At 39.4% G+C, this 17,449-nt stretch overlaps 1 long non-coding RNA gene across 1 annotated transcript in view; it reads left to right on the top strand.

The window, feature by feature from the left end:
• LOC137621501 (uncharacterized) overlaps window positions 1-17,449 on the top strand; it is a 190,030-nt gene that overhangs the window by 141,444 nt on the left and 31,137 nt on the right. The window lies entirely within an intron of this gene.

Below are 17,449 nucleotides of genomic sequence, written 5' to 3'. Positions count from 1 at the left end.
TCCATGGGGATCCAATGCTTGGGGTAGGACTCTTGGCTTTTGGCCAGAAGCCCGTCATTACAGATATGGGGAGGATGATTCCATAGTTTCTTGGTCTCAGTCCTAACAGGCGGGTTCAGCTTACACCTGTGCCTCTATATCTGTTTTGATGCTATCCTTCGGGTAGGGTATGGAGTGGACCATCTGGGAAGTATACTCTCACTGTGCCAGTAGTGGAGAGTGCAAATTCCCTTCCCAACATGTGATGCCTTAATGTTCTCAAGCAGGTAAATCAAACTATTCAAAATATCACTCTTCTCTTTTCTTTATTCTGATGGATTCTTGTGACAATGACCCCACCTCCCCTGGATATGCTGACTCGCCCCCGGCACTGTTGACGACCTCTGGCAATTCATTTAAAGAAAACTCCGTTGACGACGTAGGAACTAAAAAGGACTGTTCTTTAAACATCCGGAAAAAGGGTAATTTGGGCAACACAGGAAAACTGAATGTCCTGCACGTTACCCAAATCCCTTTAGAAGCTAATTATGATGAGCTACATAAAATATTTGAGTGTTACGGATCAATAAAAGAAATTAGAATGAAACTTCAAGATGATAATTGGGAATCTTGGTTATCATTTAATTGTCATGAGAAAGCATTTAATGCAAGCTGTAACATTGTTGATATTAAAGTAGGTAATATGAGTGTTAAGGGTGCTCTGTGTGATGGGCCACCTAGAGATCTGGATGTCTACAGACCAGCAGACTGGGCTGATAAAGATATAGAGGCAGATATGCCATCCCAAAGAAAGCCAAAACCACCAATGTGGCTTCTTGCTCAATTTGTAGGAGGTACGGAAAATTATTTCAAGATATGCAAATTTCTTCAGAGGAAGGTAGGTACGATCGCACCTGGAGATATATCTCGATTCGGGAAGAAAAGTTACTTGATAAAAGCCAAGTCATATTTGAAGACAGTAAATGATGTTGTAAAATTGGACATCAAACCCCATCTAAACTTTAGCTATGGAAGGGGAGTGGTTTTCAATAGGGATCTATATGAATTTACCGAAGAGGAGATATTGGCTATGTGTCCTCTATCAGTGTGGAAAGTACATAAAGTAACTGGAACATCAATGATTGTTCTTACTTTCCAGGATGCTGACGTACCTTTCCACATAGACATAGAAAACGAAAGGATCAGAGTTCAACCTTTTAAGCAGAAGCCACTGCAATGTTATAATTGCTTTAAATTTGGACATCCTTCCAAAGTTTGCAATAATGAAAAAAATTGTAATACTTGCTCCAATATTTACCATGGGGATTGTACACTTGAGGCAAGGTGCTTAAACTGCAACTCTAATCATAAATCTAATGATAGGAGCTGCCAGTTTTATAAGTTAGAAGAGGCTGCCCTCAATAAATCAATTATTGAACATGTAAGCGTGGGGCATGCCAAAAGATTATTAAATAAATCTAATACTTATGCAAAGACATTAAAAACAGGAGAAAAAGTTCCTCGGGAATCATCTCACCCACCTACTACTGTAGGTAGTTCTCGAAAAAGGAATTCACCATCTATTGATAAAGTGCTGCATGAGACAAGAACATCTCCTCCTATAGATTTATCATTGAGTATCAACAAAAAGACATTGCCCACCACTATCAAACCTTTGTCCCCCATTACAAAGGATAGTACTGACCTCTCCCAGGCCATATCCTTGCCTGATTTAATGGAGATTCCACCTGACACCAAGTTATCAGGTGTACCTGTAGTGGGGAAGGTACAAAAACCTGGCAACTCGCAACCTATTAATCGTAAAAGAGAGAGACCTCCATCTCTCTCACCCCCTTCCATAAGAAATACTAGAATTATGACATCAAATAAATATGATGTTTTGTCTGTTGATGTTGGCGATCAACCAGAAGACAATTTAAATAAATCAGAAATTCAAGTTGAGGTCCACCATCCCCCTCAACAAATATATAAAAAAGATACAAAGAAAAACACCAACGTAAAACCCAACATAACAAGACCATTTCTGAAGAAACCTACAGGTAATAATGTTAGATTAAAAACTGCTAATGGGAAGACCTCATCCAAGATGTCTTCCCGAAATAATCCATAGTTTTTTCCTCAATTTTGCAATGGAACTGTCAGGGTTTAAGGGCGAAATTTGAAGAACTTAAGCTCCTAATTCATGAACATTCCCCCATAATTCTATGTCTACAGGAAAGTATGCTTGATGCTAACACTCCTAGTCCTCGAGAGTATGTTAGCTATAGAACACCATATAGCCTAATCATCAAGCAGGGAGCCATGGTGGAAGTCTCATGTACGTTCGTCGAGATGTTCCCCAAATACCTATGTCTATATGTACAACACTGCAGGCAGTGGCTGTACAAATTGATATAGGAAGAAAATATACAATATGCTCTCTCTACTTGCCTCCAAATGATAATATTTTATATGATAATTTAGCAGAGGTCATTCATCAACTCCCCTTTATGGGGTGATATTTTAGCAAACACAAGGGGCAATATTATCTCATCAATTGTGGAGAATGAGGATGTGGGACTCCTTAATACAGGAGAGCCCACACACTTCCATGTTCAGACAGGTACCTTGTCATGCATTGACCTTTCAGTTGCAAGCTCTAACTGCCTTCTTGATTTTGATTGGAGGACATTAGATGATTGGCATACTAGTGATCATGCACCAATCATTATAAACACCAACAAGGGTCCGCCTTTGCAAAGATCGCCACGTTGGAATCTAGACAAGGCAGACTGGGTTAAATTTTCTGAGCTAAGTGAAATCGAAGGGAGGGCAGAACAGTTTGAAAGTATTGATGATGCCATAGACCTACTGAATGGAACTCTCCATACAGCAGGAATCAATTAGATTCCCAAAACCACAGGACTATTCAAAAGACGACCAGTCACGTGGTGGTCCTCATAATTAACAGCCTTGCACAGAGCCACCAGAAATCCCTGACTAGATTGCGTAGACGCCGTACGGATGAAAATTTGATATCATACAAAAAGTGTAGAGCACAGTTCCGTCTTGCCATGAAAGAAGCTAGACGCCAATCTTGGGTGGCTTTTGTTTCCTCCATTAATAGTAGAACACCACCATCTTCTGTATGGAGGAAATTAAAAAAAAATTGCAGGCAAATATACCCCGAACCCACCACCAGTGTTGAAAGTGAATGGTCAGTTTGTGACTGAAGGAAATGAAGTTAGCAATGTCCTGGCTGACTATTTTTCAAATGTATCGTGCAAGAGTGTAGCAGCTCCTGGTCACCAGTATAGGAGCATTGAAGAAAAGAAAATTTTAAATTTTGCAACAGGAAGGGAAGAATCGTATAATTCTCCTTTTACTGAAAGAGAACTTGATTCCGCACTCGCTACTTGCAACGATACAGCTCCTGGACCCTATGGAATTCCATATGCAATGGTTAAACATATACATTTTAATACAAAGTTATTTATTTTAAGTATTATTAATAGAATATGGCATGATCATAGTTACCCAAGTGTTTGGGAACTAGCCATTATTTTAGCCTTTTTAAAACCTGGTAAGGACAAGTTTTTAGCAGCAAGCTATTGACCTATTTCATTGACTTCGTGTTTATGTAAAATCATGGAGAAGTTGGTCAATGTAAGGTTGATGTGGTACCTTGAAAAGAAGGGTATTTTATCACCGATTCAATGTGGATTCAGAAAAATGCACTCAACCACTGATGTGTTAATAAGACTTGAGTCCTGTATTTGTGAAGCGTTTGCTTCCAAACAGCACCATGTGACAGTTTTTTCGACCTTGAAAAGGCATATGATACCCCATGGAGATATGGTATACTTAAAAAAATTCATGAACTAGGATTAAAAGGAGAACTACCACTATTTATTCAGTCATTTCTTAAGCATAGAGTTTTTCAAGTGAGAGTGGGGGAATCTCTATCAGAGAGTAAGTGTCAGGAAGAAGGAGTTCCTCAGGGGAGTGTGCTGAGTGTAACCCTGTTTGCACTAGCAATTAATGGGATATCCTCAGTCATTCCCTGGGATGTTCTCTCAACATTATTTGTGGATGATCTCTCAATATCATTTGCTGGCACTAGAATGGCAATGGTTGAGAGAAAAATCCAACTCTCTATTGATAAAATTATCCAGTGGGCTGACATGAATGGATTTAAGTTCTCGACAAGTAAAACTACCATTGTCCATTTTTGTCGTATCCGGGGAGTACATCCAGACCCGGATATATACATTAAAGGTCAACGTATACCATGTGCAAGAGAAGCTAAATTTTTAGGTTTGATATTTGATTGTAGGCTTACATGGGTTTCTCACTTAAAAGCGTTAAAAGCTAAATGTGTTGAAGCTCTGAATATCTTAAAAGTATTGTCCCATACATCATGGGGGCCAGACCGCAATACTATTTTAAAATTTTACAAGGCCTTGATTTTTTCCAAAATTAGTTATGGTTGTGAAATATATTCTTCAGCCACCCCAAGCCGGTTAAAAATATTAGACTCGATACATCATGCAGGTATTAGGTTGTCCACTGGAGCTTTTAAAACTTTGCCTATCCCAAGTCTCCTTGTTGATGCTGGAGAGTTACCTCTAGACCTTTACCGAATGTCTTCCATTATTCGGTATTGGTTTAGATTGCAAAACTCCCTAACTCTCTAGCCTTTCAGACTGCAAGCTGTACCAACCGTGTTTCACACAATTGTACATAATTCCTTTTGTATATATTATGCTTGTATCTTCGCTCCTCCCTCGCACTAAAACGAACATGAAAATTCAAGTCTGGTTTTTCCTCTGTGATATTGTCTGCCTTGTGAACTTGTCATGTCCTGTTGCCTTGAGGTTTTGTATATAAGGAGAGTGTTCCACAACAATATAGCTCAGTCGTTTCCAATCTGCCTTTGATTTCACAACTCCTCTCTCGGCCCGTCACATTGGTGACCCCGGAAGTCGACTCGCTCCCACCGCCTTCCACCCCGCCTTCCACCCCCACCCCCTCGCCCCTTCATCGTTGGTACTATGGCAGACTCTACGGCAGTTGGTGCTGCGGCCGCTCCATTCAAACTTTCATCGTTTGCCAGCGGAGAGGCGTTTGCTTGGTTTCAGCGCGCAGAAGTCCAGTTTCGTATCAGGGGCGTGACTCGCTCAACCACCAAAGCGGATTATGTTCTCGCGGCGATACCCGAGGACACCTTCCCAGAAATATCTGACTGGCTTTGTGAACAAGGAGACACCCCAATAGCGTATGACGACCTCAAATCATACCTTCTGCAGCAGTACTCGCCGTCGCCAGCCGCCCGTATAGCAAAGCTTTTTCAGCTCTCGCAACAACCGTTGGGGGACCAAAGGGCTTCGCTTGCCCTCAGGGAAATGACCAGTATCGCTCGCCTTCAACCTGCCGCAGACGGCTCTCCTCGTGAGGTGAACCTACTCCGTGCCCTTTGGATACGCCGTTTACCTGAACCTGTGCGCGCTGCCATACCCGATGTCGATAGTTTACCCATAAAGGACTTGATGACCAAAGCCGACGCCCTTATGGACAGCCACTTCAAGACCTCCATCAACGCCTCCACCCCTGACGACGAGGATGCCTATTCAACGACAACTGAAGCTGACATGAATGCCGTAGGACATACACGCCTACCCCGTGACGTGCCGAAGCGGCGACAAAGCCGCCCACCACCCACCAATCGCTCGCGCCCCAACGAACGACTTCTACAGCCACTTACTACCTCCCATCCACCGCAGTTTTGCTACTACCACTTCAGATTCGGGGCCACCGCGAAGAAATGTGCCAAAGATTGTCAGTGGCCAAAAAACGTGTAAGTAGGCCATCGCTTGTGGCGGTGGCCTCCCATGTCTCTAATCTTTTCTTTTTACAGGATGCAGGAACGGGCGTGCGATTTTTGGTAGACACGGGTGCTTGTCGTTCTCTTTTGCCAAGGAAACTCTTCAAGGCACAACGTAGTCTGTCTACATCTGCCGACGTCCGCTTGGTAGCTGCCAACGGATCTGCGATACCCACCTACGGTTACGAGAACTTCACATTATCGTTCGGAAACGGTAAATTCAATTGGAAGTTTCTCGTTGCTGACGTCACAATGCCAATCCAAGGTGCGGATTTCCTCTCTCATTTCCACCTTCTGGTCGATGTCGCCTACCGACGATTGGTCAACGCAGACTTGTACTTGTCGACACCTCTTCAACCCGCCCCTCTAACCTCGCTCTCCACATCAGCGCACCCACGGATGCCTACGCCCACCTCCTCACGTCGTACCCGGAAGTTTTCCGTCCAGAACTTCGCCAAACGCCCACGGTTCCTGCTAAGCACGGTATTTATCACCATATCAAGACGACGGGACCCCCAGTCTTCGCAAAATTCAGACGTCTGGCACCGGAACGATTGGCAGCCGCCAAACAGACGTTCGCCGAAATGGAGAAAATGGGCCTTTGCCAAAAGGCCTCCAGCCCATGGTCGTCACCCTTACACATCGTTCTGAAGAAAGACGGCTCCCTCCGTCCGTGCGGGGATTACAGGCGCCTGAACATGCAAACAGAACCGGATCACTACCCCCTCCCAAACATTGCCGATGTAACCTCCTACCTGCACAAAGCAAAGGTTTTCTCTACGCTCGACCTCCTGAAGGGGTATTATCAGGTGCCTATGAACCCAGAAGACATCCCCAAGACCGCCATCACCACTCCGTTTGGCACATACACCTTCAATTACTCCTGTTTTGGCCTTCGTAATGCTGGGGCAACGTTTCAACGTCTCATGGATGGCATCTTAGGGGACCTCCCTTTCTGTGTATGTTATGTGGACGACATACTTGTGTTCTCCTCCTCGAAAGAGGAACACCTCCGTCACCTGCGCATCGTGCTCGACCGCCTGCAACAAAACGGCCTTGTAGTCCGGTACGACAAGTGTACCTTTGGCGCCAACGAAGTGTCGTTCTTAGGGCACCGTATCACTCCTGAAGGAGTCCATCCCCTCCCTGAGAAGGTAGCAGCCGTTCAGAATTTCCCAACGCCCTCGACCGTCAAAGCTCTGCAGGAATTCTTGGGCATGATCAACTATTATCACCGTTTTCTGCCAGCCATTGCCGCCACTCTTGCTCCCCTCTACGCCTCCCTCAAGGGCAAGCCAAAGGACCTGAAGTGGGGTCCCCTTCAAGAAGCAGCCTTCTGCAATGCAAAGAAGGCCCTATCAACTGCTGCGGCTCTCACTTTTCCTATCCCACACGCCCCTCTCCTTCTCTCCACCGATGCCAGCGACGTCGCTATTGGTGCAGTACTCGAGCAGGTGGTCAAAGACTCGCCCCGCCCATTGGCCTTCTTCAGCAGAAAACTGTCCAAGGCAGAATCGGGTTATTCTACCTTCGATCGAGAATTGCTGGCGGTGCACTTGGCTGTCCGTCACTTTCGCCATTTCTTAGAGGGTACGCCCTTCGTCATTCGCACAGACCACATGCCTATGGTGCATGCCTTCACTCGACAGTCTGACGCCTGGTCCGCCCGTCAACGCCGACATCTCTCCGCCGTGGCTGAATACAATTGCACCCTCCAATACGTCCCTGGGAAAATGAATCCCGTTGCCGATGCCCTGTCAAGAAACACGTTGGCTGCCGTTCAACTGGGATTGGATTACAACGCCCTGGCTGAAGCCCAATGACAGGATCCAGAGTATCAAGCTTGTAGGACATCCTGCACGTCCCTCCGTTGGGAGGATTTTCCCCTCGAAAACTCCAACACCACCCTCCTCTGTGACGTCAGTACTGGTAGACCGCGACCTTGGATTCCTGCTCCCATGCACCGACAGGTGTTTGATTTCATCCACGGCCTTTCACATCCCTCGTGCCGTTTTACTGCACAGCTGCTGAAGGCAAAGTTCATTTGGCACGGCATTTCTAAGGATGCTAAGGATTGGGTCCATGCCTGTACTTCTTGCCAAACTTCCAAAGTACATCGACACACGGATTCAGGAGTGGGCACCTTTCCTCAACCTCAGCGTCGTTTCGCACACATTCACGTCGACGTTGTAGGCCCCCTACCCACATCACAAGGACATCGTTACCTGTTTACCGTCATCGACCGCTCCACTCGTTGGCCTGAAGCCATTCCCATGGAAACTGCAACGTCCGCCTCATGTACATCTGCCTTACTCTCTGGATGGATTTCAAGATTCGGTATCCCTGAGCATATTACTTCTGACAGGGGAACCACTTTCACCTCTCAATTATGGACGTCATTAGCGAATCTCCTGGGCATCACCCTACATCAGACAACGGCCTACAACCCCGCTGCCAATGGAATGGTTGAACGTTTTCATCGCACCCTCAAAGCAGCTTTGATGTCCCGCTGCAAGGATTGCAACTGGTTTACTCAGCTTCCCTGGGTCCTCCTTGGACTAAGGACCACTCCTAAAGACGCCCTCGACGTCTCGGCAGCCGAAATGGTGTATGGCGACCCGTTGGTCGTCCCTGCCGAGTTTTTTCCTTCTACAACCTCCTCCGACGATCTCCAGCGCATACGTCACGTCGTGGGAAAATTTACTCCGTGCCGCCAGACTTACAAGCCCCCACCGAAGCATCACGTACCAACGGACTTGCACTCTGCAACGCACGTCTTCCTGCGCAACGACACCAGCAAGCCACCGTTAACGCCCCCTTACACGGGACCTTTCCTTGTGATCCGACGCAGTCCGAAAGCATTCCTCCTAAACATTCGGGGCAAAGAAGACTGGGTCTCCATTGATCGTCTAAAACCTGCTTATCTTCTGCCAGATGACCCGCCTACAGTTCGCCTCTCTAGATCAGGGCGCCCTATTTAACATGTACAGTATGTCATTTTTAGGGGGGGGGAGCCATGTACCAACCGTGTTTCACACAATTGTACATAATTCCTTTTGTATATATTATGCTTGTATCTTCGCTCCTCCCTCGCACTAAAACGAACATGAAAATTCAAGTCTGGTTTTTCCTCTGTGATATTGTCTGCCTTGTGAACTTGTCATGTCCTGTTGCCTTGAGGTTTTGTATATAAGGAGAGTGTTCCACAACAATATAGCTCAGTCGTTTCCAATCTGCCTTTGATTTCACAACTCCTCTCTCGGCCCGTCACAAAGCCTTGTAAGACATGCATCATACTTTGAGTTGCACCCAAAATCTCCTCAACCTTATGGCTTTCGGGTGAAACGATTATTAAATAGTCTGGATATAATTAGAAATAAGGTACTTCCATTCAAGGTATCATCAACGCCTCCATGGAAGTTACCAGAGATATCGTTTTGTAAATATTTTATTGGAGATAAGAAGAATATGTCAGACCTAGAAGCCAGGTCTCTTTTTTAATGAACATGTTAAAGAACATAGAGGATCAACTTTTATCTATACTGATGGCTCCAAATCTGATGCTGGCATTGGATTTGGAGTACATAGTAATGGTTTTAATTGTAGAGGTGCACTTCCTCTGACCGCTTCCATATTTACTGCCGAACTGTATGGCATATTAACCGCTATTGAGAAAATAGCGTTGGAGAAGGAGGGTAATTTTACAATTTCTAGTGATGCAAGGAGTGTCCTTCAAGCTATAGAAAGTTTTTAATTCTAATAACCCTCTAGTTTTAAAGATTTTAGAATGGCTTTCTACTATTGGACGGAGAGGTATAACAGGTCAATTTTGTTGGGTTCCAGCACATGTAGGTGTGTCTGGGAATGAGAAGGCAGATTCACTGGCTAAGAAGGCTGCATCCGAGTTGCTGTCAAGAAGGTATCCCATTCCCTGTAATGATTTCTTACCTGACATCAAGAAATTGGTTTGCAATAAATGGCAACAGCAATGGGATAGCCTAGATGGGAATAAAATGCGAGAGGTAACAAATGACATATCTCCTTGGAGGTATAATATGATGCCCCGAAAATGGAAGACGCCTCTTTGTCGTCTCTGTATTGGTCACACTCGGTTGACACACGAGTTTCTGCTGAAGGGCCAACACCAACCGTATTGTGACGACTGTTTAGTACCTCTAACAGTAAGGCATTTGTTGACCGAATGCCCCAATTATAACAACTTAAGGAATAGATATTTGTTTGAGGCTCGAGGTGAGGGTGGCAGGTTCATCCTTGCCAAGATTCTTGGAAATGATGTGTCCTACCATGCAAGTGGCATATTTAGATTTATTTCAGAAGCAGGTCTTCTGAAAACTATTTAACTTTTATGACATTCAACTTTTATGATTTTAATTGAATACTCTTTTATTTTTTATTCTATTTTATTTTTTATTTTTGTATACATAAATTAAATGTTACCGGCGTCAATGACCTTATGATAATTGCCAGCAACATTGGGATAGTTTGGTTCAAAATAAGATGAGAGAAATAATGAATGCTATATCCCCTTGGAGATATAACACGATGCTCACTAAGTGGTAGACTACTCTTTGTCTTCTCTGCATTGGTCACACTCGGTTGATACACGAGTTTCTGCTAAAGGGCAAACACCAACCGCATTGCGACGACTGTTTAGCACCTTTAACAGTGAGGCATTTGTTGACCGAATGCCCCAATTATAGCAATTTAAGAAATAGATATCTGTTTAAGGCTTGAGGTGAGGATGGCAGGTTCATCATTGCCAAGATTCTTGGACATGATGTGTCCTACAATGCGGGCGGCTATTTAGATTTATCTCAGAAGCAGATCTTCTGAAAACTATTTAACTTTTACAATGACATCATAAATTTTATGGTTTTTATTGAATACTCTTAGTTTTTATATATGATAAATGATATCGGTGTCAATGACGGATGTCAGGATGCCAGAATCAATCAATCAATCAATCAATTAGCCCTCTTGATGCAGCAATGTCCATAATACAAGGTTTTTTGACGCCACCTCCCAAACTATAGATGGTGCCTTAGTCTCTGAACACATTATGCGCAGTAGTGTGCCACAGAGTCATATGAAATATATAATAAGTTATAACTCTTATTTTAAGGTCTTAACGATATACAAGATTCAAAAAGCGGTTTTTTTCATATAAATTTCAAGTTTTTACCAGAACTCGTCTTTCTATTTTTAGTTTCTCCTTGTATCATTTGAGCATCTTAATGCAATAGTGACTTTTTTAGGCATTGTGCTTTGTCAGGCTTTCAGCAAATAGCAGGTTCATTGATACTGAAACCTTAAGAGGTTATGCAAATAACCTATATGTACTCTAATGTAACCCCCCCCTCTCTCTCTCTCTCTCTCTCTCTCTCTCTCTCTCTCTCTCTCTCTCTCTCTCTCTCTCTCTCTCTCTCTCTCATTTTGCCGGCTAGACATTCGAGATCGTGCTTGCTTTGTTAACTAAGGTCGTATGGATATTAGATTCAGGGTTTTTCTTTGTCCTGGGAATGGAAGAAATTCCTAGGCGTCCTGCAGGAAAGCGAAAGGAAGATCAGATTAGAAGTTTGCGTTGGAGGATGGGAGTTTTTTCTTGTTAAAGACGATTAATGATTACACATAGCGGGATGTTTACTGAAATTGCAGTATATAGTTTTTTTTTTAACTAAATTGGAATACATTTTATAATAGATTTTTTTTTTTTTGCTCTGAAATTTCATCTATTCAGCAATTTAGAGTTTTTAGTTAATGTTGTTAGAGGTATATATATATATATATATATATATATATATATATATATATATATATATTTATGTATATATATATATATGTGTATATATATATATATATATATATTTATGTATATATATATATTTATGTATATATATATTTATGTATATATATATATATATATATATATATGTATATATATATATATATATATATATATATGTATATATATATATATATATTTATGTATATATATATATATATATATATATATATTATATTTATATATATATACAGTATATATATATATATATATATATATATATATATATATATATATTTTTATGTATATATATATGTGTATATATATATATATATATATATATATATATATATATTGATATATGTATATATGCATATATTTATATATATATGTATATATATAGATAGATAGATAGATAGATAGGTAGATACATAGATAGATAGATAGAAAACTAATGTGCAATAGGCTTAACTGAAATCAAATTTCCCACCATCTGTATGTGTGTGTGTATGTGTGTGCGTGTGTATATGTGTGTGTGCGTCTATTTATATATATATATATATATATATATATATATATATATATTTATATATATATTGTTTGTATGTATATATATATATATATATATATATATATATATATATATATACTGTATAGATATATGTATATATATATATATTTGTGTGTGTGTTACTGTGTTCAAATACAGAACCTTGATTGCATACTGAAAATCGAAAAACAAGTGTTAATAACGTTAATTATATCGTTTATTACCGGTGATCATTAAATGTAAACGCCCATTTTTATTGACAAGCTCGTGCTTCCTCAGATTTTTTTTTATATTTGGATTTTTATATTGACGTTTTCAGTGTAATATTAGCCTTCCAATATTCAGGCATTTTGCAGTCTGTACTATTTGTTCTAATGAATTGTATATCTGCTTTTAATGTATATAGAGTTTTCTTAACACAACTTTCAACAAAAGTATGTGATGGGTTTATTAAGTCCTGCAAAGGGATATACTATTTAGATTAATTTTGAAGCAAGTGTATTAACGGGATGATTATTAGTGATAGTTCTCTATTAGCACGAAGGACTGAAGTAACAGTATTAAATGCATTCTCCATTATATTTGTTATCGTTATTAAGACTTTATAACCAATCCCAATTTTAGTAAATATAGTGATAGCTGAATGAAATATGCATTAATTGTATTAACTGTATTTACTTCGTGCCAGTTAATTTACTGAATAAATTTTAGATGTAAATCTAGAACAACTTTCCTTTAAAATCTGGACAATTTAGGGCGCAGCGAATGGAAATGTTCCTTTGTCCGACACAACGAACCTCATTACATTTTTTTTTTTATTTAGAAAGTAACTTTGCTAGGTGGGGTCTTTATGCATACTATTGTTTAATTCTCTGATTTGTTTAACATTAATCATGATAGTAGTCAAAATCGTTGGCGTAGTAGTATTAGTAGTAGCAGTAATGGTAAAAAATTATCTACATTTGATCGAAGGTTTGAATAGATATAAACATGGTTGACAGCTGTTGATAAGGCTCTATAAAAAGGTGACATTACATTTTCTCCATCGTACATCTTAATCCCCAAAGGTAAACTGGTGGATGGTAGGCCGTAAGTGACCCTGGACCTACCAATACGAATGGAGAGCTGCACCGCTCAGTGACGTGCCCATTTTAGCCGATTGCTCGTTTTAAAGGTGGACGTGGAGAGGTACAGAGGAAATAAAATCGAGGTTAGGTTTACTTGTACGTAAATTATCGGAAATTATTTAATTATTTATTAATTATTTAATTATTTATTAATTATTTAATCATTTATTAATTATTTAATTATTTATTAATTATTTAATTATTTATTAATTATTTAATTATTTATTAATTATTTAACTTTATTAATTATTTAATTATTTATTAATTATTTAATTATTTGATTTACCGTTCTTTTCATTTCGTTTTTCCACTGTTCTTTCATCAATTCGTCACTTGAAAAATATTAAATCTTGAAATGATGAAATGATACAGTTCCTTTTTTCCAATGAACACCGTTCTTGTGATAACGCTTTAGAATGCCATAAATAGGACCTTATTTGTCATATTAAGATTTTTCAGTTTTCGTATAATTTTTTTTCTGTCCGAGATTAGGAAAAGTAGATATGACGTGACTAGATTTTAATCTATAGTATTTAATCATTGGAGTGACACCTTATAAGAAACCTATTCATCAACCATAGTGAAAGTTCCCAGCCGTTGCCTGTCAAGAATAGACATCTGTTTTGCCTGGCCATAAAAAGTCTGAGATGGAGAGATTGTATTAATACAATATATGATTATAGCATCTCGAATGACAATGGAGGCTGTCGAAGGGAGTCCCACTACCTTATTTCTTTATTTGTTATTAAGTTGTGTGAAATCACATATATCTCAGGTAGGCGAAGATCACCTTCATAGAGATAGTTGGAGCAATTTTAGTCATGCTTATGTTTTGTTAAGGAGAGCAGGCTCACATGTGTATGGTAGAAATGTTTATAAGTTGTTAATGTGTTAAGAGTTTTCATTACTGAGCTAAACATAATTGCTTTTACTGTGTTTTTTTTTTAATGAATGGGTTCATGTCAAAGTAATTGAGATTTAAGATTTTACACGCAATGAAAGAATAAAACGAAAAAAAAAAATGATCTAGAAATTTAGATGGCTAAAAATAACATACTTTCATCGTTTTCGTCATTCCAAGAAGGATCTAAGCTGTTCATTTAGCTAACGTTAAAGTATTGAGTGAACATAAGATACTGAAATAGTGATGATTTAGATGTAGTTGACTGAATAAACAAACTATTCGTTCTGACATTTTAAGGTTTGAGGTTACATCTCCACACTTGGCCTTGTTTGATGAACACACAGACGTTAGTGAGTTTGTCTTATCGAGTCTTACTGCTCGTGGTGTGCGTGCAAGTTCTCAAATCTCCTCCAGTTCTTCGCCATCACTAAAGCTCTCCTTTACCCTTTATGTTATAGATTCCAGCCCTAGTCAACTTTTTGTCAATCTATTTTTATTAATATAGAAAATCGAGTGGTGCTTTTTTTTTTTTTTTTTTTTTTTTTTTTTTTTTTTTTTTTTTTTTTTTTAAATACATCAAGTGTCTTGTGTTTTTATATACCAATAAACGCTTTCTGGGCCTCATATCCGGCTTAGGAAATTGACTCTTTCAACGAGCAAAGTTCTTATTTTGTCTGGTACATGACTTTTCAAGTCCATGGAACAAGTTCTGCTATGCTTGCTATTCTTAAGATACCTATATATGTTTAATTCCTTATTTTCATAGTCGTTCATATATTACTTGACCTAAGGAATCCTAAGATTAGGTCTGTGATTTTTTTTTTTTTGGCAGATAACTATAAATTTTGGATTATTTTGAGATTTTCAGGTGCATATATGCATTCATTATGCAAATTTTTATGTTTGTATTCATGCATGCAATGTCCGTATATGTTGGTATTCATTCTGTGAATTGATTATTTAGTGGACGTGATCTCTCTCTCTCTCTCTCTCTCTCTCTCTCTCTCTCTCTCAAGACATACAGCAAATGCGAATTTAAAATGCCCATGGTCACCATAAGGCAGAATGAGATGATAATCTTATTCCAGAGGCTGTGATCAAGATCCAATAGAATTATTAATCCTGAATCACTTGGATTCCCTCAACATGTTCTCTGCCTCACTACTAAAGAACAGAACCAAAAAGGGGAACTAGTAACATGGTGTAGTTTGAGGTTTGGGAAATATTATACTAAGACGTCGAGCATCCCGTGGAACCCGTTGTTACAAGCAAACCCGGATCCGCCTTCTTTGATTCGTCTGAGATATGTCCTTTGATTTCAGTGTCCTTTGTGTTGCTAAGAAATTAATTCGGTTGATTGCGTCAGAGTCCTTATGAAGTTGGGGATTTTCTTGTTGGGTAATTTTGCCAGCAATTCCCCTGGACGGTTTTAATGCAATGGAATTGCATGTTGATTTTTATTGGGGATCACTGCACGTGTTCGATGTGGCCGTTTTAATCAGCGTAATTGCATGAAAATGTTAGGATGTGATTCCATGACATCTGTCAACTTGGAAGAGGCGTTTTCGTGCTCATTTTCTCTTTCTTAATTCCTATTTTCATATAATTAATTATTTTTTCTATTTTTGCTAAATTCTTGATAAGAAATTAGTTAATGATTTTATATTTCGCGTACCTGAAATACATAATTTTTCCTACTGTTTTGAAAACTCGCTGATGGGTATGGCTTAGGCCTTTCCGAATAATAATAGGTTCATTAATATATTTCTGTAGAAATGATTCTGTAGGTCTTGGCTTAAGTCTTCAGATATTAGATATAGTATTGGTTTCTTTCAGTGGTATTTACTTGGGTTTACTTCTTGAGCAACGTCTTCCTACTGATTTCTCGAGCCTTAGAAATTAATAGTCTTGCTAATCGTCTGAATCCGTAGTTCTTTTTCAGAAAATTTCAGTTCTTGAGTCATCGGTGACCCTGGTAGCTGTCACGTCAGATTATAAGTTTTTAAACGATATTCGTCGCCAACAGTGGTGATTACTTCACAAGGGGAATAACTTTTTCTTTTCTTTTTTTTATAAGAAGAGCCCTCGCAGACTCCTTTCAACTCCAAGGAGCTGATCAGCACGTTCAGCTCCTTCTGTGGCGTGGATGTGCTTTGAGATGCTAAACAATTATTACTATTTAAAAAAACAATGTATTATATTGTGCTGTGGCGGCATTTTTTCTTATAGATATGTATGAATTTTACCTTTATGTATCTTTACATCTGAGATAAACTTCTGAGAATGCAGTGAAAGTAAAGAGAAATATGTCTTTAGTATTTCTAGTTGACTTAAATTGGAAAATTATACTGTTTTAACAAAAGCATTGACAAGATCCTTAATGGGATGGCTGTCATCCGTAAAGCTTTGTTGAAATACCAACAAGATTTTCTTTGTATTACACTGAAGGACTTTTAGAAACATTCTTCTTCACATTTTGCTGATCTTTGTGGGAAATCTTAAAAACACCCATTAGATTTGATCGTTTTCAGTAAATTGTTTATCAGATGCAACCGTGGTGTTTTTTTTTTTTTTTTTTTTTTCTTTATGCAATACTCGAGAATTATCGGCTAGTTAATGATCTCCATAATATTACTTACTTCATTTCTGGAATGCTTCTGGTGCTGTAAAAACTTGAATGACCTTTATCATCCTTCCTTCCACTGCCATAATATTCAAGAACTTTCCTGACTTTCCACAGGGGATACTGTATATGCATTGATGGAATTAGGGAGTAGGAGGAAATGGAACTTGAATCCTACAAAAATTATCCTTGGAATTCTCTCTAAATATTTTTAATCTCTCTCTCTCTCTCTCTCTCTCTCTCTCTCTCTCTCTCTCTCTCTCTCTCTCTCTCTCTCTCTCTCTCTCACTCACTCAATTCAATATACCACATCTTTCTAAAAATTCAGGCAGATTTTGATAAGTCGGTATAATCACTGGATACTGGGTCTTTAAATTTGTTCTAAATGAAACAAATTCTCTGCGATGAATTTTTCTTTCCTGGGTTTTATTTATGTAGTAACCTGGCGGTGTAGAATTAATAGCTCTTCTGTCGAAAACTCCAGGAGGCTTTGTTGGGAAACAATTTTTTTTTTTCCAATGAGAGATTTCTTCATGATTAACAAACATGTTTTGAAACTGATCCGTATATTGATAAAAG

The sequence above is a fragment of the Palaemon carinicauda genome, chromosome 28, assembly GCF_036898095.1.
Source record: "Palaemon carinicauda isolate YSFRI2023 chromosome 28, ASM3689809v2, whole genome shotgun sequence".
Taxonomy (NCBI): domain Eukaryota; kingdom Metazoa; phylum Arthropoda; class Malacostraca; order Decapoda; family Palaemonidae; genus Palaemon; species Palaemon carinicauda.
Note: the sequence above shows the minus strand (reverse complement) of the source record. Positions and strands in the feature narration are given on the sequence as shown.